This window comes from Protopterus annectens, chromosome 3.part0 (genome assembly GCF_019279795.1).
Source record: "Protopterus annectens isolate FY-2018-M chromosome 3.part0, PAN1.0, whole genome shotgun sequence".
Classification (NCBI taxonomy): Eukaryota; Metazoa; Chordata; order Ceratodontiformes; family Protopteridae; genus Protopterus; species Protopterus annectens.
Genome location: NC_056731.1, coordinates 210,007,914 through 210,023,481, shown reverse-complemented (window position 1 = coordinate 210,023,481; position 15,568 = coordinate 210,007,914).

Genomic DNA, 15,568 nt, shown 5'->3' with positions numbered 1-15,568 from the left:
ATATTCCATCCAGGGACTATTCATGATGTATTCATTTTCCCAATCTAACAAAACAAGGTTGGCGTATATGGGGGCACATGCTGCCCACATAGCTACTCCTGAAATTTGTTTATAATATTCTCCTTCAAAATATATATAGTTGTTGTCCAGGACTATATTTATAAATTCTTCTATAAGTTCAATTTTGTCCCATTCATATTGGGAATATTTCCTCTCACTGTTGATAAATCTTACAACACCCTCACTACGAGGTATGCAAGAGAATAGGTCTTTTATATCAATGGTCACAAATATCATTTTCGTATTCCATAGGGCATGTTTGAATCTTCCCAAAAAGTCCCAAGAATCTTTAATTAAATGTGGTACTTTTATATATATATATATGTGTTTCAACCACTGATCTATAACCTTACCAAAAGGAAAGGTTTTACTCCTACTTCCTGATATTATAGGCCGGAATGGGGGATTAAGTAATTTTTTATGTATTTTTGGAATACCTACAATGGTTGCCAATACTGGATACTCCACCTTCAAAAACCTATACAAATCTGCTTCTATACATTCATCTAATAAAAATTCTTCCAAAAACAAGTCTATTCTCCTATGCGCAATATTAATTTGATTCAAGGAGGATACCTCATATTGTTCAGGTACATTCAGTATATCAAATATCTTCTGAATGTATTCATCATTGTCAAACCACACCACCCCCCCACCCTTGTCAGGGGTCATAATTCTAATGTTGTTAGCATCACATAGGTTGACTAAGGATCTATCTTCATCATAACTCCAATTACTTTTAATACTATATTTGTTGATTTTATTGTGTAGTCCATAGATCTGTTTAGTCACAATCTTCTCAAATGCAACCAATGTATTGTGCATAGGTGGTGTAAAATTACTTTTTTTCTTTAAACTTACATGTCTAATATCACTAGCTCTATCTTTCTGAAAAAATACCCCCAAATTTAATTTCCTTAAATAAAGCTTAAATTCAACGAATGTGTCCACTACATTACATTTTTTTCGGGGTATGAATTTCATTCCCTTGGAAAAAATCTGAAAATGTTCAATGTGCACAGGACACTGAGTGTAATTATAAATTTTGTAGTCTCCAAAGCTGTAAATAACACCATCACTGAATATACTTCCTTCATCACTGCCAGTATGAATCATCTGGCTTGTGGTCTGTAATTGTAATGATGATGCTTCCCCCCTCCCCCCTGAACCCACGGTTGATATCCCTGGTGTGTATTCCCCTTCCAATGCTCTCGCTTGTCCAAAAAATCCTCGCTATAAAACCTATCTTTTGTATAATCAGTACTACATACACCATTGACTGGTTCCCTTCCACTCGTACCTTTTTCACTTCTGTTATATTTTTTGTAATTCCATTTATAAGCAGTTTGATTCTCATACTGTCTCAAATCTCTGAGATACTTTTTACATTTCCTGTCAAAATTTTTTTACAACTGCTTTCAGCATACTGAAACTGTTTAGCATGTAAATTCTCCCATTGCGGATATAATAAATCATTTGTAATAGAAATATTAAGTTCCTCCACTTCCTTTAAAATCATACTAAGCTTAGTATCATTACAGGCAATAATGAACTCCATGAACTGTTTACCAAAATTGTCAAACATTTGGTTACAAATTTGTATATTTCTCTCATTGAGTTCAACACCTAAGGGTTGCTTAAAAAAACGCAACCCCATAGGTATGATACCATTATCTATACACTTTCGCAAATATAATCTTCAATTTGTAATGCCTTGATAGTGTTCAATTTTTTACCAAGATTGTAAATAATGTCTTTTAACGTATCATGTTTCTCATGCTTTCCGTAATTATTCTCTCTTTGTTGATTTACATCTTTAAAATCATAAGGCACATTCAAAAACTTATCTAAAATGTTCACATTATTACCGGATTTGCTGTTACCATAGTCCGGAATCTTGTACTGGCCATTACCACTACTGCCTTGATCGATAACAGCTTTAAGACCCATTTGTGTAGCGTATGTCCTAACAGGTGGTAAACGTTTAGGTTTGGCCACAGAAATTAAATACACATCCTCCAAAACGTCGCCACAGTCCATAGATTGGTTGTTGAGATTCTCCTTTGGCTGTAAGGCTCTGTTCCTATAAGAGGCGACTGTTGCAGCAAGCTCCTTATTCTCCATACCACCCTGTCCATTAGGTATTACCTCAGAACTTCCACTTCCGGTTTCCGACCGTGGTGTAACATTCCTCTGAGGCACGTTGTTGAACAATGTAGTGGGCGGTGTCATCAGTTCAAGCAGTCTAGTGATTTCCCCCTTGAGTATAGCCAGTTCAGAATGTATTTTGTGCACTTCTTCTCTCCTAACTGGCGAAAACATGGAGGGCAACTCGTCAATGGAATCCATGGCACGAACAACGACTACAAAAAAACACCTCCAGGAATCCAAACACTATCCAAACGACTAAAACCACAAGAAGATTCCACGAAGAAATACTGTGACAGGATCCAATGTTCAATAAAAAGTTCTATTTATTGTCCAGAATAACAAATTTTAAGCGCTTTCACCTACAGTACATAGGTTTCATCAGAACAAGCAGAAATCAATTAAACACACTTATATACCTAAATTTCCTGCCCATTTTACCAATTAATCACTTAAATAAACCTGTTGCCTTTATTACTATCAAAATAATAAAAAATATAATAAAAATACTATTGCTAAAGATATCAAAATTGTTTCTTATAAAATGTAGACTTGACACAATATTCTAAAAACAATGTAATGTAGTTCACAATTACATATAAATATATCCAACATTTATACATATATGTAAAAAATGTATACATAATGCACACTTCATTCCATATTTGTCTAAATGTATCCTTCTTAAAAATAACAGCTGCACTGACGGATGCTAAACCCTAATAAGGTTTAGTGAATGTATTCATTGATACCAGGTAACCAGCATTCAATCTGATCTGCCGTTTGATTTCTTTCCCCAGTATTGCCTTTACATCCCTCAGATTACTCTTAATCACTCAATATGGCAAACTTGAACATATCATCAACACTTCCTTCTAAATGCCTATATAATGCATTGCTCTTATCTTTCTTTTTTATACAGTATAGGTGGTCGTAAATTCTATTCTGCAATCTTCTGTCTGTTTTTCCAACATAGAAACTTGAACATGTGGTACATTTCCCTAAATATACCACATGTTGTGTTTGACAATTCCCTTTACTAAAAATTATTTTACTTCCCATTATGTTGTCCAAGCATATCTGCTCTTCCTCCATTATATATGACACTGATTACAGAACATTATAACAAGTGATGAAACACTGAATGGTAAAATTGAGGAGAAACCTACATTTGTTTATAAAACTGGGATGAATATCAAAAGAATGATAGAAAGTAGAAGTACCAACAAATGGGGAAGGAATATTAGTAAGGAAGGTACAAAAAATGTGGACAGTGTAATCAGTGTTCATATATAATGGAGGAAGAGCAGATATGCTTGGACAACATAATGGGAAGTAAAATAATTTTTAGTAAAGGGAATTGTCAAACACAACATGTGGTATATTTGGGTAAATGTACCACATGTTCAAGTTTCTATGTTGGAAAAACAGATAGAAGATTGCAGAATAGAATTTACGACCACTTATACTGTATAAAAAAGAAAGATAAGAACATGCATTATATAGGCATTTAGAAGGAAGTGTTGGATGTGATATGTTCAAGTTTGCCATATTGGAGGTGATTAAGAGTAATCCTAGGGGAGGGGATGTAAAGGCAATACTGGGGGAAAGGGAAATCAAATGGCAGATCAGATTGAATGCTGGTTGTACCCCTGGTATCAACGAATACATTCCCACTAAACCTCTTATTAGGGTTTAGCATCCGTTCACAGTGCAGCCTGTGTTATTTTTAAGAAGGATACAATTTTAGACAAATATGGAATGAAGTTTGTGTGCATTTTTATGTATACATTTTTTACATATATGTATAAATGTTGGATATATTTATATGTAATTGTGAACTACATTACATTGTTTTTAGAATATTGTGTCAAGTCTACATTTTATAAGAAGCAATTTTGATATCTTTAGCAATAGTATTTTTATTATATTTTTTTATTATTTTGATAGTAATAATGGCAACAGGTTTATTTAAGTGATTAATTGGTAAAATGGGTGGGAAATTTAGGTATATAAGTGTGTTTAATTGATGTCTGCTTGTTCTGATGAAACCTACATACTGTAGGTGAAAGCGCTTAACATTTGTTATTCTGGACAATAAATAGAAGTTTTTATTTAACATTGGATCCTGTCAAAGTATTTCTTCGTGGAATCTTTTTGTGGTTTTAGTCATTTGGATACCATAGATACAACTATCAAAACATACTACTCCATTCAGCAATTGATAGCAAGACTGACTTATCTTATGGCTTTGCCAGTACTGAGGACTGTGCTGGAGGGCTGACTATGTCAGATGCACATAGTACACATCCTATAAATGGTAAAGAATAGGTAGTGTCATGTTTGGCATCCCTTTTACTGTATGTGCAAGTCAGAGAGAGGTGTCATTCCCTGGGTTCCTACCGTGTCAGTGTATGTGCTATGCATTGTCTCTTTGCCAAGGCCTGGGCATACTGGGCATGCCTCCTACTGCCTACATGGGCAGGCTCAGGTAGTTCCTCCTCCAAGTTCCTCTGTGCCTGTGATGGCCTTGGCAATGGTTGGGTCTCTGTGGCCTTGCCCCATGCTGTTCCTGCTGCAGCTTTTTCCACAGGATCATATTGTGTAGCATGGCACCTACTATGAACATTTGTGTACATGTAGCTGGAGAGTACTGCAAGGCTCCACTGGGTATGTCCCAGCAGCAAACCGAGACTTGAACATCAAAAACACATGCTCTGTTATGATTCTGGTTTGTGCGTGCGCCTCATTATGGAGTTCTTGTTCAGGTGTGTATACATTTCTGAGGGGTGTCATGAGCCACTGCTCCAGTGTGTAGCCAGTATCTCCCACTATGTGGCCATAGAGAATGTCCCCACTAGCAAATGACTGGTACAGCTGTGTCATATGCCAGATGTGGGAGTCGTGATAGTTCCAGGGCTGCCAGCACATACATTCAAGATAATGCCCTGTGCATCGCACACAACCTGGCAGTTGATGGAGGGGAAGCCCTTGCAGTTTATGTAGACCCTACCACACTCACCGTGTGGTGCTTTGATGTGTATGTGTATGCAGTCTATAGCACCCACTACCTCAGGATATTCTGCTAGTTGGTGGAAGAGACGCATATTGCTGGTCAGTGCCTCATGGGTGTTGAGAAACTAAATGTGCTCACCTGCATATGCTGACATGGCATCCAGAAACTGGTGGAGTACCCTGGATGCTGATTCCTGTGAGATCCTCATGATATCCCCAATTGCCCTTTGGAAGGTACCTGTGGCTAGTATTCTTAAGCCTAGACATACCTTGGTATCCACTAGGATGGGTTCCTCTCTGTTGGTTCTGTGTGTGAGGCATGGCCGGCACAGCTCAACATTTGCTGTAGGAGGTCCCTGTCCACCCTATAGTGCTCCACTATCTCCAGCTCATGTAGCCTCTAGTAGGTTACACTGGGTCTGTACACTCTTCTCCTTCTCCTCACTGTGGGTTGGTTGTCAGCATTCACATCCTCACCACTCTCAGCCTCTTGCACATATTGATGTATGAGAGCAACAGCAGACCCTAACATTTTGTTAGTTTTGTCAGGTAAAATTTCCCCCATCTGTGTACACTGGTGGTGTAGAGTTTGTGGGAAAAAAACAGGCTGGAAGGTGTTTGCATAGTTTATAGTAGTGTGCTAGGCTGTTCCATGTGTAATTGGCTGATTCTGATACATTTCACCTGCCAGCTATGGTAGTTCTCCTTGATTGCCTTCCTACTGCTGTTTTCCCTTCCCATTGCCTTCCCATTTAAGCCCTGAGGTGTTGCACGCATACCCAGTGCTCAGATGTGAACAGAGCTGCTATTTCCTGTGTTTTTTTTTTTGTTTAAAATCTGGTGCATGGCGCACACACCCATTTAGGCAATGTAAACACGGCTAGGCAGCATCAGACACCCCCCCCTTCCTTATCTGTGCTTAGCTAAGGGCAAACATGGGCCACAGAGCTCCAATAAGCTTACAGCATATATGACACTCCCCCTTATGAGGTCATCCACCTCTTAGGCGTATACAATGGTTTTGCTGCACTTACATGGTTGGGTGCAAGCTAACATTGAGAGGAAATCTGTGATTCAGTATCAATCTTCTCATTTGCATAAAACAGAATGCTAATTCATAGTTACCACACTCACACTCAGCCTTCCCCCTTAGCAACCACTATTCCCTGGTATTGTTGTCTTATGCATGCCATTTACTATTATGGCAAAATGCTGATTTGGGTTTAAAAGCTTATTTGCAACTTTTTTCTTATTTTCGGGTCAATCCCATTTGCGCACCACTGCCCTACGCTTAAACGGCTGAAATCGGCCAAAAAAAAAAACTTATTTTTTATAATTGTGAAACTATTTCTCATATATATATTTGGCCATTGGCATGCCTACTACATTGAATACATGCTTTCTTTAGAGCTGTCATGCCTCCATTTTGTAATTTGCAGAAATGTGTTCAGTTAGTAACTGAATACATTTCTGCAGGTTACAATATTCCTGCACAGACGCCTGCCTGCTTCCTGGATCACTAATTCATCTCATTTGCATGTTTTTCAACAGCAAATGAGGTAATTAGCATATAGCAGTGATGTCCATGCAGGAATAGTGTAGAAGCGCTAGTGCACGTCCCAGGAGCTCATTCCTGGATCGCTTGTCGGCCATATTGCGTGCAGCAGCTCTTGCACTATTCCTGCACTGCATGCATAGTTTGCTGAATCTGGGGGTCAGTTTAACATGTGGAAATTATCTTTACAGAATAGTTGGCTTTAGGTAGAGATGTAAGCCAGAGGCTTTTTGTAATTTCAAAATCTTCTGTGTATAATTGTGAAGAAAAGATCTTGAATTAGAGTTTTAACATTCTAGTAGCTTAATAATGTTGGGGAAGGAGGCTGTTAATCCTATTATATGTAGCAAACCAGTCAATGATGACAAACTCCATATTGATAACAGGGAATCTAAGACAATCTAAAAGAATTTGGTATGATTTTAGTTTTTGTCCATGTATTCTAGTGAACAAGAGGTGAAAATAAGGGGGTGTGAGTTCTATTAGGGAGGACCTTGATATGATGAAACTAGTCTGTAATGCTGATAATAATTGTGTCTGTCTTGTTTTGTCAGGGTATTCAGTCTAGTAGGCTTCATTGTTATTTGTGATAGACTATCGCAGACTATTTTCTTGAATCTTTGCTTTATTGCCTAGACAGTTTATGTTAAGGTTGCTAGTATTAGTAGTTTCTTAGAACCACATATAGATGCAGCTTCTAGCAAGTGGTTGTCTATTAAACTTATAAAATATGGAGTACAAGTACAAGATAAGCAGTTGTAATTAATACTTTTGGATGATTAACTAAAATTATTCAGATTAGGGCCTGCTTGGGTGCATTATATGCACCCATAGTCCTAATTGATGATTCTTCAGGTATTTTGGAGGGCTGAGGTTTTGCATACTTGTGAAACAAATAATATTTCAACCCATCCCTGATGTGGACTAGGTTTATTTTAATAAAGATAACACTCACTTCTTATTGAAGTAGCTTGGCATTTTTTTTTCATTCATCAAAAATTATATTGCAGCTAAGATTTTAGGGTGATGTTGATTAATCCATGACTCCAGGGTATTCATTTATTGCTGAAACTGCACATTTTTAGGACTGCTGTATTAAGAGGTTTCTGATTGGTTAACATTGGTAATGAGCTAGTTATGATATGATATGATCAGCATAATTATGAGTACAGTTATAATAATGACATGGGTTAGTATTTTATGACATAAAATATGTAGTTTAACACTAACATAGTTGTTATGATGTAGTCCATATACCATGCATTTTAAAGGGCATTCACCACGTATCTTCAGTTGCTTGCAAGAGAAATTACAGATGTTGATTAAGTTTGCAATTTGTGTAGCAGATGTACTGAAATTGAATGTATTTATTGTTAAAGTACCAGCGGTTATAGTTAAAATGGGAAGGAAAACATACCAGAAGCAAGCCATCAAAATTGTTTGAGGGCACCCTTTTGCAACTTTATTAGTTTAAATAATACTGTGATGATTTGTGGCTTTACTTTTCATAAAGAAAAAAACATCAAAGGGACAGGAACAATCAGTGATGCACATGTTTATGGAGAGGTTTAAGTTTTGTTATAAGTAAAAGTGAATGGATTAAAGGAACTTTAGAACAAACTCTTTTGGACAAAAAGTAGTATTATATACTGTTGGGAGTTGCAGGTGGTTGGTGACAGTGCAAGATGCAGAGGACAGGAAGAAATGGAAACAGATGATCTGCTGTGGTGACCCTTAATGGGAACAGCTGAAAGAAAATGAAGAAGAAGAAAATATTCAGCCAAATTCTCAAAAGCTTGCATGGAGTGCAAGATCGGAGCAGGAGCTCAAGCAGGCAATATGTCTGCCGTGCGATCCAGGAACAGCCTGCAGGGGCATGCACGAGCGCTCCTGCACTAATCTTGCACAGACCAAGCCCTGGTATGCAAATCACCACATTTGCAGGTGAAATCCATGCAAATGAGGGGATTTTGCAATCCAGGAAGCTTGCAACAGTCAGTGCGAGACTACTGCTATCTGCAGAAATGTACTTGGTTAGTAACCAAGTACATTTCTGCAAAATCCAAAATGGAGCTATGACAGCTCCAAATAAAGGCTGCATATCCTGTAGCAAGCATGCCAATGGCCAAGTATAAGGCCATTGGCATTGCAAACATAAAAAGAATACAAAAATCAACTTTATTTTTTTTAGCCGATCTCGGCTGTTTAAGCGTAGGGCAGTGGCGCGCAAACGGGATCGGGGGAAAATAATAAAATAAATCCAAAATAAGCAGTCTAAGTAAAATCACTATTCTGCCATGCAAGTCAATGGCAGGCAGAAGACAAGCTGGCCAGTGAGTAGTGGTTGCTAAGGGGGGAGGCTCAGTTTGAGACATGTAACTATGCATTAGCAGGCAATCCTATGCAAATGAGGGGAAGGATAGTGAATCCTAGTTTACCCCAGCATGTGAGTCAGGTCCCAACAGTGTAAGAGTAGGAATAGCTTGGTGCAAGCCTAGGAGTTAGGTGACATCATGGGGGGGTGTCAGGCATACTGTAAGCAGATTGGAGCCCTTTGGCTCGGGATTGCTCCTAGCTTAGCACAGCTAAGCTAAGGGGTGAGTCTAAACTTGCTTAGCACTTTTTACAAAGCCTAAGCGAGTGTGAGCACCATGCACTGGGTATTACAGGAAGAAAAAAAAGAGGTTAAACCAAGAAATAGCAGCAGTGTGCACATTTGAGCACTCTGTTTGCGTGGCGCACAGATGGACTTAAACAGGAAGGCAATGGTAAGGGAAAACAGCAGTAGAAAGGCATTCAAAGAGAACTAGCTTAGCTGGCAGGTGAAATGTATCAGAATCAGCCAATTACACAGGCAGCAGACCAGCCCAGCCCAGAACACTACTATAAACTAAGCAAACACCTTCCCCTCTGGTTTTTCCCACACTCTACAACACTGGTGTAAACAAGCAGGAAACTTTTAACACTCATAACAGCAAAATGATAGGGGCTGCAATAGCTATCATACAACTTGTGGAAGAGGCTGAGGGTGGTGAGGATGTGAATGCTGTCAACCAACCCACAGTGAGGAGACGGAGAAGAGTGTACAGACCCAGGGTAACTGACCAGGGGCTACATGAGCTGGAGATAGTGGAGTGCTATAGGGTGGACAGGGACCTCCTAGAGCAAATTGTTGAGCTGTGCTGGCCATGCCTGACACAGAGAACTAATATCGGGGAACTCACAGTGGATATCAAGGTATGTGTAGGCCTAAGAATACTAGCTACAGGTACCTACCAAAGGCCAACTGGGGATATGATGGTGATTTCACAGGCATCAGCCTCCAGGATACTCCACCAGTTCCTGGATGACTTGTCAGCACATGTCGGTGAGCAGGTATATTTCCCCAACACCCGTGAGGCGTTGGCCAGCAATATGCAGCTGTTCCACGAAATAGCAGAATACCTTGAGGTAGTGGGTGCAATAGACTGCACGCACATATGCATCAAAGCACCACCCAGTGAGTGGGGTAGGGTCTACATCAACCGCAAGGGCTTCCCCTCCATCAACTGCCAGGTCATGTGCAATGCCTAGGGCATAATAATGAATGTTTGTGCTGGCTGCCCTGGAAGCTATCACGATTCCCACATCTGGCATCTGACGCAGCTGTACCAGAGATTTGCCAATGGGGACATCCCTCATTGTCATCTAGTGGGGGATGCTGGCTTAGCACTGGAGCCGTGGCTGATGACACCCATCAGAAATGCACACACACCTGAACAAGAACTCCATATTGAGGCACACGCACAGGCCAGAATTATAGTAGAACATTTGTTTTGGATGCTCAAGTCACGGTTCCGGTTCCTGGACACATCCAGTGGAGCCTTGCAGTACTCACCAGCTACATGTACCTAAATTGTCCTTGTATGTACCATGCTACACAATATGATCCTGTGGAAACAGGTGCAGCAGGAATAGCACGGGGCAGAGCCACACAGCCCCCCACCATTGCCAAGGCCTGCACAGGCACAGAGTGACTCTGAGGAGGAACAACCTGAGCCTGCCCCAGTAGGCAGAAGGAGGCATGCCCAGTATGCCCTGGCCGTGGCAAAGAGGTGATGCATAGTACATACACTGTCACAGGAGGGACCAAAGGAATAACATCTCTCTCCGACTCTCACATCCAGTAAAAGGGATGCCAAACATTACACTACCTGTGCCTAACCATGTGTAGGGAGTGTACTATGTGCATCCGACATAAGCAACCCTGCAGCACCACCCTCAATACTGGGACACCAACAAGGTAAGTGACTCACACATGCCAGTCAGGGGGGGGGGTCATATGCCCAACAACAGTCACAGCCAGCAGGACAGGTGTAGAAAACACAAACAAAGGCTGTGCTATGGCCTCTGAATGAGGCCTACTGGTAACCCCCCTAGGCCTACACAGACAGACTACAGCAGGTCAGGCAGTGGGATGACAGTTCTGAAGGGTAAGAAGTCAGAAACTAATATGTAGGTAATTAAAAGCTAAGATTTGTAGTACACTGGTATGCCTCAAGCCAGCATGATAGGTAAGACTACAGACTGAAATGGAGTACCTGACATACCAGTACAGTCCTAGCAAATGTGTACAAGTGTCCGACATGGTATGTAGTCACAGTCTGGTGTGCCCTCCCACAATCCTGTGTAAAAATGTAGAAATAGTCAGGTGTGCCCCCCATCCTACATAGAAATATAGTAACAGTCAGGTGTGCCCCCCAATCCTGTGTAGAAATGTAGAAATAGTCAGGTGTGCCCCCCATCCCAAGTAGAAATATAGTAAGTCAGGTGTGTCCCCCCAATCCTGTGTAGAAATGTAGAAATAGTCAGGTGTGCCCCCATCCCACATAGAAATATAGTAACAGTCAGGTGTGCCCCCCAATCCTGTGTAGAACTGTAGAAATAGTCAGGTGTGGGCCACCATCCCATGTAGAAATATAGTAACAGTCAGGTGTGCCCCCCAATCCTGTGTAGAAATGTAGAAATAGTCAGGTGTGCCCCCCATCCCACGTAGAAATATAGTAACAGTCAGGTGTGCCCCCCGATCCTGTGTAGAAATGTAGAAATAGTCAGGTGTGCCCCCCCATCCTATGCAGAAATGTAGTAACAGTCCATGCCAAATGATCGATGGATACCCTCCAGAGACAGCATGCTACCTGTAGGTGTACAACACAAAGGTCAGCACTGCAGTACAAACTACCCGGACACGATCCACTCATTCAGTACAGACAGCCATACTGGGCATGCCCACACACTTAGAGTAATGAAGGCAATGTCAGTCAACAACATACTGAAAGGTCATACTGGGCATGCTCACACACTTATACACATGCAGGCCATGTCTGCAAACACCAGTGGACCAAACATATCTGGCAACTGCAGATGTTAGTGCAGACACTCATCAGTATGCACCACACATGCTTTGCACACACAGTGGATAGGAATACAGGCATATATGTAAGGACAACACACTATAATAAGTCAAAGGTAGACATACCTAGATGTGTGGAAGAGGGTGACTGTGACAAGGAGCCATCAAGAGCTCTCCCACCTAGCACACAGCCAGAGGGCCACAACCACATGAGGGTCTGATGTCACACACTGCAGATACTAGCCACTGGTATCTGTCAGCAGTACAGACTATGTGGTGCACGTGCCAGCTGTGCAACATGACTGTTCAAGGAAGTAGTCATCTAGCAGCTGTATACACATACCTGTGGAATATGACCCAGGTTGTGGCCACATGTGGCGTGTCAACCCCTAGATGAATGGGTTATGGCCCATGCACACACACTGCCCTCCCCATAGCCTCACTATGACAAGTCTGCTGAGGTCATCTACTGTGAAATACACCTTTGGGAGAGTTGTACCCCAGTAATCTCTGTGGTGCGTCCCATAACTGTGTACTACTGTAGTGTGATAAACTAGATAGGTAGGAGTTCTAACCCCAGCCTTGGTAACTGTATGAGTGTGTGTGTGTGTGTGTGTGTGTGTGTGTGTGTGTGTGTGTGTGTGTGTGTGTGTGTGTGTGTCTGTGTAGAGAGCAATGCTTTTTAGGGTGGTTACACTCCCTACAATTGAAATGCTCTACTTTGGTAAGGCTGCTGATGTCATCCACCTAGAAATACATCCCTGGAAAGGTTGCATCCCATTAATCTCCGTGGCGCGTCCCATAACTGTGTACTATTGTAGTGTAATAAAATAGGCAGGAGTTCAATTCTCAGTCATAGCAACTCTGTGTGTGTCTGTGTAGAGAACAATGCATTTTAGGGTAGTCACACTCTCTACAATTCAAACGCTCATCTTTGGCAAGGCTGCTGATGTCATCCACCTAGAAATACACCTCCGGGAATCTATAGCACGTCCTTTAACTGTGTACTGCTGTAGTGTGATAAGTTAGGTAGGTAACTGTTCTAGTCCCAGACATGACAAGTTTGTGTGTGTGTCTGTCTGACCCTGTCTGTGTAGAGAGCAATACTTTTCAGGGTGGTCACACTCCATACAATTTGTATGCTCTACTTTGGTACGGCTGCTGATGTCATCCACCTAGAAATGCACCTGTGAGAAGGATTTAGCTCAGTAATCTCCATAGTGCATGCCATAACTGTGCACTGCTGTAGTGTGATATAGACATTTGTTAGGGGTTCTATACCCATGCATGTTGGTTGGGGATGTTTTGTGTGTGTTTCAATGTCTGTGTAGGAAGCAATGCATTTTAGGCTAGTCACACTTAGTACATTTCCAATGGCCTACTTTGGCAGTCCTGTTGATGTCATCCAATGTGAAATACACCTTTGGGGAAAGAGATCTCCAGTAATCCCTATAGTGCATGCCATAACTGCTGTAGTGTGATATAGACCTCTGTTAGGGGTTCTCTACCCACATATGTCAGTTGGGGATGTTTTGTGTGTGTTTCAATATCTGTGTAGGGAGCAATGCATTTTAGGCTAGTCACACTCATTACATTTCCAATGGCCTACTTTGGCAGCCCTGCTGATGTCATCCAATGTGAAATACACCTTTTGGGAAAGAGGTATCCAGTAATCTCTGTAGTGTATGCTATAACTGCATGCTGCTGTAGTGTGATATAGACCTCTATTAGGGGTTCTATACCCACACATGTCGGTTGGGGATGTTTTGTGTGTGTTTCAATGTCTGTGTGGGGAGGAATGCATTTTAGGCTAGTCACACTCAGTACATGTCCAATGGCCTACTTTGGCAGTCCTGCTGATGTCATCCAATGTGAAATACACCTTTGGGGAAGGCATACTCCAGTAATCTCTGTGGCGCGTACTATAACTGTGTAGTGCTGTAGTGTAATAAACCAGTTAGGTAGAGGTTCAACTCCTAGACATGACAGGTGTGTGTGTGTGTGTGTGTGTGTGTGTGTGTGTGTGTGTGTGTGTGTGTGTGTGTTTGCAAATGTCTTTTATGGTGACCTTATATCACAATGTCCACTGTAGAGGGATAACAGATGTGAAATAGCCGAGCGGCTTGGGTGCAAATCCATACCCATACATGTGTCATCACAGCCAGGAAATCACAGTTAGCAACCCCAGTATTACCCAGAGCACACTCTCAACCCATGTCACATACACACACACACACACACACACACACACACACACACACACACACACACACACACACACACACACATCCCGTGGCAACAGCCAATATGTGTGTAGTACACTGGATATTGGTGACTGATAGAACTATGGAGTGATTGCAGTGGCCTACTGAGGGCATGGCACCCTGTCCATCTGTCCAATAGGCGCATACATGCAGACAGTGCACCTTCCCCATGTTCCCCACTGGACACCTGCAACACCTGTGGTGCCATCACATGTGACCCACAAAGTACATACTATGCCTGAAAACATGCCCTGTATGGACAGATGCCACTGATGTCAGGGAATGCAGTTAGCATGCTATCAATGTAGGTGCAGGATTGACCTGCTGTCCATTACCAGTTCCTGCCACAGGTGGCCAAGACTGGCACATCTGATGATAATCTGTGTACACAACATGGGCCCGACACCCCAGGTACAGTTCCACATGTCACTGTACATGCATGTGGGAGGTGTGCACATCCCAGACACCATCCATGTCATGGACTAGGGAACACATACATGGCAAGTGATGCACAGCATTGGCCACAAGCAATAGCCACCAAGGTGACTGGATGGTGGATACAATACCCACCTGTGTGGGCAAATGCAGAAACCACAGGCCTGAGCCACAATGCAGACCATTTTCCCTACTGGATAATAATCAGACATGTGGAATGTAACTGTAGAGTACCGTCTGTACAGCACATGTTAGTGAGGACTTACAACATATAGTAATGGCATACATATTGTCAAACATCCATCTGTCGACACATTCATCCTACTGCATAGCTACTTGCCAAACTGATGTCTGTCAGTCCCTCTACAGGTTTGCAGATGGCAGGTATCCAGCTGGGATACCTACAGACAACCTATGCTTGAGTGACACTGATATGTCTGGCCAACTGTGTACTACCTGTCACATATAGGAGACAACACCCTGTATGAGCCACATGCCATGGGTACCTACACTACACTACCACAGTCAACAGAACATGCTTTGGTACAGGTCTCCATCATAGACACTAACCATGTGTGGTAATACATGTTGCATACATGTCAAGTGGATTACCTCAGTGGCCATGTGCAGAAGGCACCCAGAGGATTGGCTGATGCATGTCACTCTTACCCTGACGGTCACTAATGTGGTGTCTGTTGA